Source organism: Lynx rufus, unplaced genomic scaffold (genome assembly GCF_022079265.1).
Source record: "Lynx rufus isolate CCGP_SWC_20201006 ecotype Redwood Valley unplaced genomic scaffold, mLynRuf1.p SCAF_11, whole genome shotgun sequence".
In the NCBI taxonomy this organism is placed as follows: Eukaryota; Metazoa; Chordata; class Mammalia; order Carnivora; family Felidae; genus Lynx; species Lynx rufus.
In genome coordinates, this window is record NW_025814825.1 from 35,133,407 (window position 1) to 35,150,839 (window position 17,433).

Here is a 17,433-nt window from a genome sequence, read left to right on the forward strand (position 1 = left end):
TTTTGGGGCGATTTTTTTTATACTGCAGCAGTGATCAGAACAGCACACCAAGTACTTAACACAGACCCAGCACAAGTCAGCACTTACCAAGTGCTAGTTAATGGGCTCCACACCTGGAATGTTGCGTGCTTCGGGGTCATGCTCTACCTTATTACCTTAATGTAACCCACGGTCATTTCGTTTTTAAAGTCTATCTCCTGTTTTCAATACATTGCCAGTGTTCTAACTGTGCCAGGCCCTCTGCTGAGTTCAGGGATGCAGAGATGAAAGACCTCGATTCTTCTCTGTTTTCATAGAAGCATTATTAGCAAACCGACTCTCGGATTTACCTGAAACCTGAGACCGGAGCTGTGAAGCAAGCCAAGTGAGGCAGGCTACAATCCCGGCCTCTGGACACTCAATTCAGATCTTTCTTCATCACATGGTGCTGCCTTTCAACACCTCACCCTCCAGTCTGAACCTGAGATTGCAGACAGGGATGAGGTGAGGAGTGAGAAGGCTGACAGAAATTCAAGAAAGACTGAGGAGGAGGACACATGGTAGGGTCCACTTTCACTGCAATTGGCCAGTCCTTTCTCAGAGTTGCTCTTTTCACCTGTACCCTTCATCTACCTTACACTGTATAACTCTGCCCCCTCTCCAGCCATAGATGGTTGGACCTGAAGTGAACTCCTCATCCAGGGTTCAACCTGGATGCTGGGCTGGGCTCAGCCTGAACTGATCTAGTTCTCTCTGCTAGATATTTGGAATTAGGACAGCAGAAGCTGGGTCAATTAGCCACAGGCACTGGAATTGTAAAATGATCTTAAATCAGGTCCCCTCAAAGCAGAGGGATTTATTGGGGGAGTGCTCTCATGCTATACCTGTAAGGGAGTGAGACTAGGGCAGGGGAAGATGCCACACAAAGATGTCCTTTCAGGAGAAGTTAGCTTCAGCCTGACTCCACCACGGGGAACTCCAGAGTGTGAACTGTAGCACACAGTGTGTCCTGCCTTGAGGCAAGGAGGACAGACGTTCATACCCCACCCCCCACATGATAGTCTTTGACCAAAAAGTATGGGGCATAACGTCTCAGACATCTCCAGCAATGAAAGTCCCTATTGGCTAAGGACAATTCTCAGAAAAGTATGCAAATGTAAGCTGATATAAACTGACACCCATGGCTGCTGCAGGATGGGTGCTTCAACCTAGTAAAGAGCGGTTGGGTGGGAACCAGTGAAAGATGCTACAGGGACAGTCACTGAGGTGCTAAAGACACCATTTTGGACCAGCCATAAGGGCAGCAAAAGAGCAGAGGAAGCTAGTCTGAAAAGTGAGAAGAGAATGACATAGAAGGTCAGAGAGAAGAAGGGGTGAGAAACTACCTAGTCTGAGGGGGAGAGGGAGGAAGAGCTAGGAGAGAGAGAAAGGAGAGGGAGAAAAGGTAAGAAAAAGAAGAGAGAGGGAGGTCTGGTGTCCCAAGTCAGGTCGCCTGAGAACCAGACTCTGAGAAGTACTGAGAATGTACACACATTTATCAGGTAGTACCCTTGAGACGACACCCGGCAGGGAGAAGAAAGGAGAATTCGGCAGAGAGCAGCTGTGCTGTGGTGCAGTTCCAGTAAAAGTAGCACTGTAGGGAGCCAAGACGCTCCCTCTCAGGTGTCCCAAGTTGGAGCGAGGGCCCCACCAGGTCTTTACACCTCCATGTTGATTAGTTATTGGATATGGGCTGAAAGAACGAAAGGCTGTGTTTTAACCACAGCAATCCCCAAAGAGGGGAGGAAGCAGAGGCTGTCTCTGGGAGTCCTCCCAGCAGCTGGAAAAGTAAGTCTTTTATGTCTGAATAGGATCTGAGCAGCACAACACAGCATCCACCACAAGGGGAAAGAGGGGGAGAGAGAGAGGGTGCGAGAGGGAAGCAGCCCAATTCCTAGGGATTGTCCATTTCCCGCAAATACCTCATTACATCCAATGGCACTCCCTGCCCCTGAATTCCTTGATGTACTTCAGTAGCCTTCTAGTAACAACCCCACCTCCACCATCACCACACACACACATTTGGCTTTGTTCCAGATTAGTTTGACTGGGTTTCTGTACTTGCCACACAATTATCTTCACCTAAGTCAGAATGTTTAGGCACAGTTACTGAAATGTAAATACAATGCGGAGTACTAGATATTCCCATCTCTTTTTCCTCTGCTATTCAAACTGTGTGATTTCTATTCATCTATCTTCAAGTCCACTGACTCCTCTGTCATCTCTGACCTCAAATTTCTTTAAAAGGTAATATTACTTCAGCTAGATCAGACCTGCTCAACTTTTAAAAAATATTTTAATGTTTAAAAAATTTGAACCATGGAAATTTAAAAAATCTCCAGTGTATTTTAGGCCAATGTCTTTCCATTGTGTTGTGGACCAACATTTTTGGAAATTAGAATAAAAATGAATTACCAGAAAAATGATCAAATGCTTCATTATTGTGGTCACACTGCTGTAAGAGATTCTCAACATTTCCTTTCTTTTTTATTAAAAAAAATTTTTTTTAACGTTTATTCATTTTTCAGAGACAGAAAGAGACAGAGCATGAGCAGGGAAGGGGCAGAGAGAAGGAGACACATAATCCAAAGCAGGCTCCAGGCCTGAGCCATCAGCACAGAGCCCGATGCAGGGCTTGAACTCATGAACTGCAAGATCATGACCTGAGCTGAAGTCAGAGGCTCAACTGACTCAGCCACCCAGATGCCCCCTCAACATTTCCTTTCAAGTCCTGTACTCAATCCATCCCAATTTAATTCCAAACTCTTCCCAGCCTGGCACTAGATGTGGTCCTAGGACCACATCTGTATGTATCTGAACTAGTCAATGAGAGCTAAACTCTCTCAACTCAGTTCTTTGTCGATTTTAGTGTGGGATATAGAGGTATTTATTTTTATTTTTTATTTTTTATTTTTTGAGATAGAGTATGCCCTCAAGAGTTGGGGAGGGGCAGAGGGAGAGAGAGAGAGAGAGAGAGAGAGAGAGAGAGAGAGAGAGAGAGATCTTAAGCAGGCTCTAGGCCCAGCTCAGAGCCCAATGCAGGGCTAATCTCATCACCGTGAGAACTTGACCTGAGCCAAAATCAAGAGTCAGAAGCTTAACTGTCTGAACTACCCAAGTGCCTTGGATATAGAAGCATTTTAACATGGTTGCTGTCATGGGTATAGTGCACCCAGGACCACCGCAGGCCTAGGAAGACCTACAGTGGTTCCTATAAAGTCCTAAAGGTGGAGTTCAAAATCTGGCCAGCTTCTCCTTCTACTCCTGCACCTCTGTTTCACCCACACTCCCTTTATGCTCACAATTTGCCACTCCCTGTTTATCTGAGCACATAGTTGCTTCTGTGCCCATGCTACCCCAACTACCAACAATGGCATTTCCCAACTCTTCTACCTTTTGATATCTTAGTCCTCATCCAACCAGTTAGATGTGCATTCTCCTTTCTCAGCCCATGTCTTTTACCATGAGCAAGGCTCATAATTCATCCTGCCTTACATTATGGTTGGTTGTTGATCTATACATCTCTCCACAGGTTACACAGTCCTGCAGATCAGGACTATGTCTTAGGCATCTGTGATTCTTCTATGCCATCCTGCCCTCTAGCCCCTGGAATAGTCCTGCTTTGTAGAAACTCCATAAAGCTGGTAGAAATGAAATAGCTTTAAGCCTACCAGCTTCAGCCTCCCTGTTTTGCATATCTGAGAAGCGGCCTCATCCCCTACAGCAAATTCCCAGTCTCACAAAGAATCCTGGCCATGGAAAACATAAGAGACTCTTAAATATAGAGAGCAAACTGAGGGTTGCTGGAGGGGTTGTGGGGGATGGAGGGAATGGGCTAAATGGGCAAGGGGCATTAAAGAAGACACCTGCTGGGATGAGCACTGGGTGTTATAGTAGGGGATGAATCACTGGATTCTATTCCTGAAATCATTATTGCACTATATGCTATTTAACTTAGATGTAAATTTAAATAAACAAACAAACAAATAAATAAATAAATAAATAAATAAATAGATAGATAATCCTGGCCATGGATTACCCCAAAAGAACACACGTGTATAGGCCCACTTTCCTAGGGGTAACTGGGGTGGTCTGGAAGGTAAAAGAAACACAATTTATTTCCTGAGTAAATCCTTATTCAAACAATTTATTTCCTGAGTAAATCCTTAGGCAAATCTACCTAAAACCTGATCCACAAAAATGAAGGACTGGAACTAATTTAATTAATCCATAGAGACCCAAAGAACACGAGGCTTGATATTAACACTTTCAGAAAGTCTATGCCCTTTGAAATTTTTATCCCCAAGAGGGATCCACGTCCATGGTCAGCACTACTCAGAGATGCCTCAAAGGGAGCATCTTCCCCAGCTGAAGCTTTTAACAATAATTCTCAGCAAAACTGTGTCCCAGAAATTAGTCCTTCCAACAGTGCCAGATCCCAGGACAACTGTCCTTTGTCCTTCATTCCCTTAACGCTGTCCACCCACACATATTTAACAGTTCTTAAAAAAACTTTAGGAATTTTAACATTTTAATTCAGTATTATGATTTATATTTTAACATTTTAATTTCATTATAATAGTAGGTGGCACTTATTGAGTACTTACGATGAACGAGGCACTATATTTAAAAAAATTTTTTTTAACGTTTATTCATTTTCTGAGAGACAGAGAGAAACAGAGAATGAGTGGGGAAGGGACAGAGAGAGAGGGAGACACAGAATCTGAAGCAGGCTCCAGGATCTGAACTGACAGCACAGAGCCTGACGCACGGCTTGAACTCATGAACCGTGAGACCATGACCTGAGCCGAAGTTGGACGCTTAACCGACTGAGCCACCCAGGTACCACTGAGCCAGGCACTATATTAAATGCTTTATCTGTACTGTCATTCCATCTTCTAGGATTCTGTAATAATAGCATTGTTTTACAAATGAGAGAGCTTAGTCTTAGAAAAGCTAAGTAACTTGCCCATATAGCCAGTTAAGAAGGAAAGTCAAGATTCATTTTGGATAGTATCCATCAATGACATCATGGCATGCTATGAAGTGCTTAAAGACAAAACACATATTAAAAATTAAAAATTCAGGACTGTGTAAACTGCAGATAGACACCCCAATCAAGAACCTTGAATGTTCCAAGTAACCTAGGACTACTGATTGGTATTTATACCCATGGACACAACAAGCTCAATTTGATAGAAAACATTTATTGAACAGCTACTATATGCAAAGTGCTATGAAAAATGATATGAAGGAAACAAAATGAGCAAGAAGTTCTCCCTCCTTTTATTTTTTTATTTATTTTTTAATTTTTTTTTTTGAATGTTTATTTATTTTTGGGACAGAGAGAGACAGAGCAGGAACGGGGGAGGGGCAGAGAGAGAGGGAGACACAGAATCGGAAACAGGCTCCAGGCTCTGAGCCATCAGCCCAGAGCCCGATGCGGGGCTCGAACTCACGGACCACGAGATAGTGACCTGGCTGAAGTCGGACGCTTAACTGACTGCGCCACCCAGGCGCCCCTCCCTCCTTTTAAACAATGCACATGCCTCTGGAGTTTGTTTCTAAAAGGCAGCATGTAAAAACAATAAAAGAGGCATCAATAAGTTCTACAGTATCTAAAGGAGAAGTGAAACATGACCCACGTTTTCTGGCCTTTTGCCTGTAAATCTATCCTATTTGGTGACCAGAATATTCCTCTATTTAGAGCCGCAGACATAGTGATTAACAACATGTGTTTTAGACTCAGGCAGATCCGCGTTTGCATCTCACTGTGGCTACTTACTAGTTCTATGACCTTAGACAAATTAATCATCATTTCACCACCCAGGCTCTGATCCCTGAAGGGAAATAATGGTCAGGATTCTTTTGGTTATAAATTGCTGAAATCCAACTAAACTAGTTTAAATATGAAAATACATATAGCCTCAGAAACATTACCAGTTACTCAGGTGATACTTTCATAAATCTGTTTTTCTCTGACTCTATTGCTGACTTCTTTCTAAGCCAGTCTCTCCTTTCATGGTGGAGAGATACCCATCAGCAGCTCCAACATGACATCTTGCCAGTAGCCATGCCCAGTTGAAAGACAGTGTTCCTTTTCCAGTAGTTGTAGCAAAAGTTTGGGGCTGAGGCTCATTGGCCCAGTGCCCATCCCTGAAGCAATTGTTTTGGCTAAGGATAGAAGGCTCTGATTGGCCAAGCTTGGGTCATATGCCCACTGTTGGAACCTATGGGTGAGAACCATGTGCAATGACAGTGAGGTAAGGGTGATTCCCTAAAGTAAAACTGTAATGCTATTAAAAAGAAAGAAAAGATGCTGAACAGACAAAACAACAAAAGTCATCAGCAGGAGGTGTGGTCTCTATCGAGAATCTGAGTTTAGAGAGCCAGAGTTCCCAGGGAAGAAGCTACACCCTTTGATGTTTCTAGAATCCCTTCACTAAAAGGTTTCAAAGAGTCCTTCCAGCTCTTATTTTGCAAAACTTGACAAAATATAATCTCCCATCTTTGTCTATTATTCATGATGATTCACTGTAACAATTTCTATATACATTTTTAAATGGTGTTCTCGCAAACATTCTGTTTTAAAATATTTAAACTGATATCCTCTGTTTCAGAATGATGTTTTCCCAAGTGAAGTCAGGCTGCCAATTCTGATTTAGTGGCCACCCATCCCTGGAAGATGAGATCAAGCATTCCTAGATCACTTTTTGTTCCCCTGGATGTGCTTCCGTTTCAGATCAATCTTCACCTGGCAAGGGCAGCTCTCTCCTTACTCTAATCACCTTGAGGTTGGCTTGAAGATTAACACCTTAGAGGCTCCCTACTGCTCAGGACTTTTCCTGACTTAGTTTTTCCACAGGTAACTAGCCATTAGCTGGAAATTATCATAGATCAATCTCTGCAGAGAAGAGAATGACATAAAACGCTGACTTTTGTTAATAACGGTTCCCTGACCTGGTTTTCCCCCAGAATCACCCAGAAAGCAAACTAACTACACAGGTTCCTGGGACCCCACCTCAGAGCCACTGAAAGTGAATCTTCAAAGAACAGGACTTAGGAATTTTTATTTTTAAACATTCCTTAGGTGATTGTGATGTTGCTAACCCATCACCAGTCTACTAACTGGGCCCCTGCTCTAAATAACCACATTGAACTGACCATGGCATGTCGGGAACACCAAGCCTGTGGTTACAAAAGTTGGCCAAAAGCTGTAGAATGTACAAGCTTTAAAGATTTCCCAAAACCAAGACACCGAGTCTCCTTTGGCCTCGGTTTTTTCTATAAGATATTGGAACTGGGTCAGGTCAAACTAAAGGTCTTTCAGCTCTGAAAAATCTGTAACTTTCTGTTATAATGGGGGGTAGGGAATAGCTTGTAAGTTTGGAGATCTTGGCCCAATACAACTACCTTTATAGTTTTGTGACCTTGAGAAGTCACTTTCACTCCCTGGGTCACAATTTCTTTTCTTTAAAAGTTGGTTGGAGTACATGAGTTATAATTCTAAGATAGCTGTAAGATAACAATTAAGCCTTAGATAATTCTCCAAAATAATCTGTTAATATGTATAGTATGAACAAGCTGAGGTTGATCACAATTTCCTGTTGACTTGGGTTTGCTGGTTTCAGGGTCTATAAGCAGCATTTGGTATGTTGGTGTTTAATGGATATGACATTTCATTGCACCAAATGGGAATGGAATATTTTTAGCACAGAATTCGCTAAGTTTTAGTAAAGAGGGCTTGTTCTGTGAATGGAGTGTGAACAAGCAAAGATACTATTTTAAAAGACCAAATATAACCCCCCTCCCCATCACAAAATAGTCATATGTGTACATATTTTCACCACAGAGCTTGAAGAACTTACCCCTTTTTGTATTTTCTAAAAGGCAGTATTCCATCTACTTTAATAACTATGCTGGCTCACACACATTCCTCCTGTCTTTGCATGGCCTGCATACTTATGATTAGTAGGCTAGAAGGTGCCTGGGTGGCTTAGTCAGTTAAATGTTGGACTCTTGATTTCAGCTCAGTCATGATCTCATGGCTGGTGGGGTCAAGCCTGATGCTGGGCTCTGCACACTAAACACATGAAGACTGCTTTGGATTCTCTCCCTCTCTCCCTCTGTCCCTGCCCCTACTCATATGCGCATGTGCATGTACTCTCTCTCTCTCAAAATAAATAAATAAACCTTAAAAAAAATAGGCTATCACACTCTGCACTGACAATGCAGAGTCAGCTTGGGATTCTCTCTCTCTCTCTCTCTCTCTCTCTCTCTCTCTCACACACACACACACACACACACATGCTCTGAGTCTCTCTCTCTCTCTCAAAACAAATAAACTTTAAAAAAAATTGGGCTAGGGGCGCCTGGGTGGCACAGTCGGTTAAGCGTCCGACTTCAGCCAGGTCACGATCTCGCGGTCCGTGAGTTCGAGCCCCGCGTCAGGCTCTGGGCTGATGGCTCAGAGCCTGGAGCCTGTTTCCGATTCTGTGTCTCCCTCTCTCTCTACCCCTCCCCCGTTCATGCTCTGTCTCTCTCCCAAAAATAAATAAACGTTGAAAAAAAATTAAAAAAAAAATAAAAATAAAAATAATTGGGCTAAAAATATTGTTAATGATTGAAGGCAATAATAATAGCTACCATTTATTGAACACTTACTATGCACAGAACATATGCTATTTCATATGTATTTAGCCATTCAACCTTGCACCAATGTTATTATTCTCAGCATTTTCTTAAGAAAAAATGGAAGTTCAGAGAGGTACAGAAGCCTGCCCAAGGCATGTAGCTAACAGACAGCAGAACCAGGGTTCAAACCAGGTCTCTCTGCAATCAGAACCCTAGTGATTGACTTACATTGATGTACTTATACTGATTGTTATCAGTCAGAATAAGGTGGGTTATTTGGTCATACTTTGGTGGCACTCAAATACTACTGGCTTAAAATAATAAAGACTTATTTCTTGTTCACATTACTGACAGCACAGTTCCAAGTCATCACAATCTGCATACATGGATGCATGCATTGATGAGATAGCACCAAATGGGACATTACTACATCAGAGGGGAAAAGAGCCATGGCAAAGTATGCATGACTGCTACAACTGGTTTTGGAATTCTTTATCTGATTTTTAAAAACTATTTTCATTTTCCCCCCACCTTTTTTTTTTTTAATTTTACAACCATGCCTGGCTGGCTTGCTTTATTGGAGAAGGGCATGTGGAGTTAACAATGTGAAGATAGTTGGGACCTGAGGTCCGGAAGAAAACCCTCCCCTCCCCATACATACAAACTGTCCCAAATAAAAAATAACCAACTATGGGAGAGCAGCTAAGACAGTGACTGAGGGTAGGGAAGGGAACATGGAACCCAAGGGCCACAGGAGAAACCATGCATGGGCTGGGAGGGCCCAGAGGCAGCCTCAATATGAGTAACGTGAGTGAGAGTCTCTCTACCTTCCACATATGTCTATATAAATAGAAGTTGTTCACCTTCCCCTATTCTCCCCTCTGCTCTGTGCTGCTCACTGTGGCCCCAGCTCCTCTGTTCACATGTGGGCAAAGGAAAGGGATGATGGGCAAATCATCACTGAATTGTGATCAGACCCACACATTCACCAGCTCTCGCTGGTGAATCTTTTGTGCATTACAGGATTCTTTATGTGCTCACTGAGTGCCTGGGGGTCCTTCCGCATCTGTTCCAGGATGAGCTGCATGGTGGGGTCACTCATTATCTGCTGCACCTCTGGCATGTGGTGTCAGTTGTGCTGGGCCATCATACGGTGTTGGTAACTGTCTGCAGCCTCCTTACAGTTGGCATCCAGTTCTAAGGCTTTCTGGTAGACATCCACGGTTTTCCTGCAGTGCTTCATCTCTTCTAGGGCAGATGTTTTCCCTGTGAAACCCTTGATGGAGGTTGGTTCTAGCTGGACACATTCCTCACAGTCCCTGAGCACTACCTGAGACTCCAGGAGTTTGGTGTAGCAGGCAGCTTGATTGCTGTACAATTTGGAATCCCTTGGGTTCCGTTTGATGGCTTCTGTATAATGCTTCACAGTCTGGGGATCCTCCCTTTCTGAAAACATTCATTGCCTTTGTTCTTCTCCTCTATAGGCCAGTCACCCTTGCTCCTTTCTCTGCTTGTTGGCATTTCTTTTTTTTTTTAATGTTTATTTATTTTTGAGGGAGAGAGAGAGACAGAGAGACAGAGTACGAGTGGGGGAGGGGCAGAGAGAGGGGGAGACACAGAATCAGAAGCAGGCTCCAGGCTCTGAGCTGTCAGCACAGAGCACAACACAGGGCTTGAACTCACAAACCGTGAGATCATGACCTGAGCCCAAGTCAGATGCTTAACTGACTGAGCCACCCCATTACTCCTGCCTGTTGGCATTTCTTGAGCACATCTGGGGTTCAGTGCTCTGCCAAAGACTTGTTATAGAAATGGGGGGCATCCTTGTACTTTTCTTCTTTGAAGTAGGCATTGCCAACTCGAGCATAAGCTTTGGCAATCTGTCGATATTCTTCTTGATTTTCTCATTCCACTTTGATGGCCTTCTCACAAAGCTCTAGGCATTTACTGTAGTCGCCCTTCTCGAAGTACACAGATGCTTGATTGGTCATGTAAGTCCTATTGGTGGGGTCCAGGTCCCTGGCTCTGTCGTAGTGCTTCAAGGCTGTATCAAAGTCTTTCTTCTTGTAGGATTCATTCCCCAACTCCTTCTCTTTCAGTGCCTGCTTCTTATTCTCTGGAAGATCTTCTTCCATTGGCTCTGGCTTGGTATCCTTTTTGGGAGGAGGTAATGGTGGAGGTATTGCACCTTCCTCCTCCTCATCCATACTGTCCCGATCGACTCCCAGGAGGACACTGAGAGTCTTCATGACCTGGGGACCTTGCAGTTTCATGCCCAGGTCAGATGGCTTGTTTCACAGCTTCTCTATCATTTCCTGATAGGTAGGATCAGTGAGCATTGTCTTTGTCCTGGGATCACTCTCGAACTTCTGATACAGACTGGATATGTTGAAAGGGTTCATGGAACCTCCTCTCTGCCACCTGGGCCTCCATATTCTGTAAGCCCTCTTTCAGCTGAGATTATTTGCTTCATGTTCTCAACCTTCTTTATAGGTTCACTTGGCTTCTTCAAATCGGTTTAAGGACTCAAGAGCTGCTGCTTTTCGTGAATAGCCCTTGCCTCCATCAAGCTTTAAGTCAATGGTTTTATAACCATCCTCATAAGCCTTCTGGCATAGGCCACTGAGCAATTGCTATAGAGCATGTGGTTCTGGGGATCTAACTTAATTGCTTTAGAGCAGCACTATAATGTATCATCAATGTTGCCAGCTCTCAGGGCCTTATTGCCCTTCTCTTTTAGCTTATTTACCTGCTCCATAGCCTGGTCCAGAACCGCATTGAATCGATTCTATCCACTTCACATTCCCAATTCTTAAGAACTATTTGCATTTAATACGTAGATAACTTTTTTAAAGGGAAGTTTTCCCAAATATGGAGCTTAAAAGGGCCTAAGCTCCCCCCACCCCACCTCAGCCATCTCTTGGAGATGTCACTGTTGGTTTGATGAAGATTTTACTGTCTTGTCCTCCTAATCTGAGTCCAGTATGCCCTGTAGTCATCAATGATATGAGCCAGATGGTCATGTTTATAATATTTACACTGGTGTAGGGGCAAAGTGCAGACCACCTTTATATACACACATCTGCCAAAAGGTTCTTCCATGACAAAGAAGAAAGGTTACATGGTAGGTGGATCCTCCCAGAAGTACTGCATTAGTGTGCTAAGAAGGGCCAGAGGGGCCAGCCCAAGATTCTGAGGAGGTCTACAATATACTATAAAATCTGGCAGGTATACTGGTTCCTGGTAACCCAGCACATTGGGCTATCTAAACCCAGTCTCCTTTATCTCCAGGATGCCTGATTTCACCTCCATCAGCATCTTTCCAAATCTTCTCCCCTTTACTTTCAGTTTAAAAGGTCAACCTGATGCTGAGATTTGAGATTTCTGCAGTGCTCAGGTACTGCTTCAAGGATGCTATAGCAGATGAATCATAATAATAATAACTATTATTATGCTACAAAAAGTGGCTTTGTGTTTAGAGGCCCCCAAATAGAAACTATCATAATATGCGGGGGCAAGGTCAAGAGATATCACCGTTGATAACAAATTGAATGAGTCAGGGCATATTTGATGAGCTCAGACATTTCCTGCACATATTTCAGGGCCTTTCCCAGAAATAACCCATTATCCATTGTGATGGGTGCCAGAATCATTCACTCAGACATGTTAGATAAACTCTATGTGGAAGCTGCAACCTGGCCCCATGCCACCTTCCTTAATAAATAAGACGGTTTGGTTCTTACTGTGAATTGTGGAGGAAGAAGAGTTGAAGGGTAAGAATTGCAGCCTCCTGGGGGAGAGGGACATGACCAATGGTTAACAAGCAGAACATGACCACTGTGGCCAGCAGAGGGCAGCAGAACCAGATTACTTGTGCAGGTGGCTCCAGTGACCCTGTGCCCACTACTGTGAACATCTGTGCTCCAGGAGACCAGGACGACACAGGGTAGTCCCTAGAAAAGGTACAGCTAAAGTGGGAAAGGAGGTTTGGGGAAAGAGATTTCCTTCCCATTGATGATATTCTTTCTCTGAAATCAATCCACTGGCCTGCCTCCTGGAAAATTAATCTTCCAAAGGCTGCTCATCCCAAGAGGAACAGTCAGAAAAGCAATTTAAATCACACAGAGCTAAAGACTAGAACATACCCTATGACCCAGCAATAGCACTGCTAGGAATTTATCCAAGGGATACAGGAGTACTGATGCATAGGGGCACTTGTACCCCAATGTTCATAGCAGCACTCTCAACAATAGCCAAATTATGGAAAGAGCCTAAATGTCCATCAACTGATGAATGGATAAAGAAATTGTGGTATATATACACAATGGAATACTACGTGGCAATGAGAAAAAATGAAATATGGCCTTTTGTAGCAACGTGGATGGAACTGGAGAGTGTAATGCTAAGTGAAATAAGCCATACAGAGAAAGACAGATACCATATGGTTTCACTCTTATGTGGATCCTGAGAAACTTAACAGGAACCCATGGGGGAGGGGAAGGAAAAAAAAAAAAAAGAGGTTAGAGTGGCAGAGAGCCAAAGCATAAGAGACTGTTAAAAACTGAGAGCAAACTGAGGGTTGATGGGGGTTGGGAGGGAGGGGAGGGTGGGTGATGGGTATTGAGGAGGGCACCTTTTGGGATGAGCACTGGGTGTTGTATGGAAACCAATTTGTCAATAAATTTCATATATATATATAAAAAAAAATAAAGCCAAACCAGACAAAAAAAAAAAAAGACTAGAACATAAATGTCTAATGACTCAATCAAGATATAAACAATTCATTAAATTCAGCCTGAAACAGCCACCATCCTTCCCTATGCCCTAACAGATTTACCATTGCATTGCTTGTGCCACCAATGTCCACCACCTCCACAACAAAGACACATAATATAAACACTTTGCTCTCATCTTCCCAGTAGATCTCTTGCCCTCCGTTTTCTTCTCCAGAAGGTCAGTGTTCTTAATCAGAGGGTAGTGAGTATGGGCAAGGGGCAATACACACAAAGAGAGGACCTGTTTCATCCTCCCTTTCTTCTTTGGTTAAGCCAGAGATGACTCAGTATAGTTGAATTTTACTGTCCTTGAACACAGCAAGACTCCTTAAACTTCACGAGTAGAGGAGGGTCAAGTAGGGCATACCACTAAGAATTATTGCTATTATGATGACTGTCCCAATGAGTGTGGGTAGATGCTCAGATGCTTAAAGGAAATTACGGCTAACTTTGTTATCAAAAATGTAAGTCTAATCAGGTAAAAATGTTGATGTCAATGTATTTTCAGCCCTTTCCCTGGCCCTATGAGCTAAAGAAGGTTCTGCTTTTTTCTATTCTGTTTCTTCCTTTCCCACGCTCCTCCCAGCAGGGTCCTGTTTTGGGGACTCTCATGAAGCCGTATTGAAAAAATAACATAAAGAAACTCACAGGGCAGGCTGAAGGAGGATGTTCAAATCTGTGTTTTAGAAGAGAGAGGCCCAGAAGCAGCTGTGGAAGGGGAGTGGGTGGGTGAGGACATGGGGATTCTAAGTATTTCTGTGGGTTACAGCCTTTCATGACATTAAAAAACATGTTGTACCATGTTCATTTGATGCAAGTCTTCTTTGAGAATGGACATTACGAATCATAGTTTCAATAGAATTATAGAAGACACTAACACAATTCTGCCTCTTCCTTGCAGTGATCATTTGCATAATTTGAGTAGGTTATCCTGTAGTACATGAGGAGCATGGAAAATTACCTAACTCACAGAATCTCAGTGTACCAAAAACCGAGCAAATCAAAAGCCAGATACTTAACCAAAACTCTGCTGTTTCTCATCTCTGCTTCTGTGTTATTGTACCTAGGGCTTTTTAGAATCATCTTTGCTGCTTGAAAACTGTTGGAGACTTTTCCACTCCATCTCTCTTGGAAAGTTTCTTCTTCTGGGGACCTTTAGTTTTACCACCTCATGACACAGTTCAAGGCTGTCCTGCAAAACCTCTCACTGGGACCTAGACTGACCAGGCTGATGCTTTATACACTGAGGCCTCCCCCACATGACAGAGCCAGTGTTCTTGGTTTGGTTCCTTTTTTCTGTCCTGAAGGGACCCTTTTAACTTCCAGAATTGGAGGCATTTAAAGAAGAAAACAATTGCTGGGTGTTATTATAGCCTCAAGGCCAAAAGGCACTTAATTAATTAAATGTTACATGTGGATTTAGGATGACAGCAGAGTAAGAGGCATGGGGACAAGAATGGCTTTTCCTCCCAAAAAAAGAAAACCAAATAAAGAGGTAACATTACCTGGAGAAAATCTCCTGGTTACAGATAGAATTTTGATATCTGAGAAGCTGGGATTTCCAATCTCTCTCTCTCCCTGATTTTTTTCTTCATTGGAGGAAGATGAGGGCAGAGATAATTGAGAGGAGCTGGAATTCACTGGGGAAATTACCTCAGAAGCAAGCTATGGAAGAGGGCACCACAGAAACAGGTCCCCATGTAACCATGGTGACAAGCAGAGGAAGGAAAGGGTGGGGAGAAAGGGAGCAAAGAGCCAGTACAGATAGAGGGCAGGAGGGAATGCGGGGAGGGGAGGGGAGGGGCACCCAGGTCAATGAGTGAGTGGCAGGAACTTTTAAGCTAAATTCAGGTTTTTAAAGGAAGAAAGAATTAATTTGTAACTGCAATTAACTAGGAAGGCAGGATGTATGTTACACTATGGATTCTTTTTACATTTAGAAAGGGTTTTTAAACGTTTCTAGAGTTTAGCTACTTTAACAAAGCAAGATTAGGAGTGAACGGTAGAAAGTCACGGCTGAGCTGGGGGTGAGGTGGGGAAGGATGGAATAGAAACGTAGGTACACTCCCAGAGACTGCAGTCATCCAGAGTCCACAAAGCACCCGGCTGCCTCCTGGTGGCAGCTGTCCTCCCAGAGATTCCCCTACTGAGGCTGAAGTGGAAAAACCAACGCCATAAGGACAGAATGCCCACATTTAACAAATACAAATACAGTTAATTTCCAATGTCAGATAAACAGCAAATAATATCTTAGTAGGTTTGTGTTCCATGGCAACCCTAATAAGGTGGTACCCACTAATTAAATATCATCTTGTTCTCTCATCCCCTATATATTTAAAAAAGAAAGGAGAGAGGGGCGCTTGGGTGGCTCAGTCCCACAAGCATCTATTTCAGCTCAGGTCATGATCTCAGGGTTCGTGAATTCAAGCCCCACATCGGGCTCTGCGCAAACAGTGCAGAGCCTGCTTGAGATTCTCTCTCCCTCTTTGCCCCTCCCCCACATGTGTGCGTAGGTGCGCATGCACTTTCTTTCTCTCTCTCAAAATAAATAAAGAAACTTAAAAACAAAACAAAGAAAGGAGAGAGGCAAAGAAGGAGAAAAGGGAGGGAGGATCTAAACACTAAATGGTTACTTTCTCTTTATCAACCCACACTCCATTCCTTCTTGCTTTCCTCTCTCATCATCATAGAATATTCTCTATTCCCTATACAAAGCCTTCAAACAATCAAATCCGAACAAAGCCACACACAATCAAACCAGACCTCTCTGGTTCCTACAACCTCACACTGTCTTTTCCAGGGTGTTGGTCGTGTGTTATGGCGCCTCCTCCAGCCTCACCTGGGGCCTCCGCCCTGACCTCACTAATCTTTCTTGCAGCTGCTGGTTGTTCCTGCCGATCTGCACCTGTACCGGTTGACCCCACCTCTGAGCTCCCTGCTGGCACTTTGTCAGTCCCTTGTCTACAATTAATGCACAACTCTTAAAGCCTCCACCAGTTAGGTGGCAGGTATCAATAAATCCTGTCACAGCAACATTTCAACAGTGTTTTACAAAAAATCAATGCCTATGGTTCAGCAACGGTAATGACTTTGTTTGATGGATGTTTCTCACTCATGCCACCTCAGCTCCAGCCCTAACCAAACACCACTATGGAAAACACCAAACAGAAGACAAGAAATTGGTTCACACATCACCTTAAAACTTCAGATCATGTTATTTGATTTAAAACCCTCCACTGCTGTCTCATTACGTTGAGAATAAGACACAAAATGCTCACTATGGCCTGTAAGTTCTTCAGGATTTTCCTCTACCCACACATCTCACTCCATCTATGACTCACCCACTGTTATTCAGTCACGTGGAACCCTTTTCTGTTCCTGGAAAATGCCAGGCCTTTTCTTGCCTCCGGATCTTGCTCTTGCTTTCCCTTCTGCCTGGAACATTTCCCTTGACCAGATCTTTGGTTGGACAAATCATTCTGATCCTTCGGAACTCAGTTCTGGGGTGCTAAGTACATTCTACATTATCTTGAAATTTGTGTGCTTTACTGTATGAATGTCACAACCCAGTGAAAGATAACATATTAAGTGGGACACCCTAGTAATTTATTATCACATCACCCTCTTTATTTCCTTCCCGATAATGATCACAATCTAATGGTGATGTTGATTTGTTGGCTGTCTGTCTTCCCCCAAATCAGAGTTGGCAAAATGATGTCCCATTGTCCAAATCCAGCTACCATCTATTTTTGTTTTATTGGAACTCAGCCATGGCCATTCATTCACTATTGTCTGTGGTTCCTTTTTCATTGACTATTGTCTGTGGAAGAGCTGAGTAGTTCTGACACAGATTTTGTGGCTTCATGAACCTAAAATGTTTACTACCCAAACAAAATTTGACTGTCCATGCCCTCAGTTTCATGAGGGTAAAAACTGTGTCCATCTTAGTCATCTCTATTTTCAGTGTCCAAATAGTGCCTGGTCCAAACTTAGGAACCCTTCAATA

The 17,433-nt window shown here is 43.3% G+C and overlaps 1 pseudogene; it reads right to left on the reverse strand.

Annotated features, from left to right (window-relative positions):
• Positions 1-9,637: 9,637 nt before the first annotated feature.
• Positions 9,638-11,410, reverse strand: LOC124506184 (stress-induced-phosphoprotein 1-like; annotated as a pseudogene).
• Between the last annotated feature and the right edge of the window lie 6,023 nt (positions 11,411-17,433).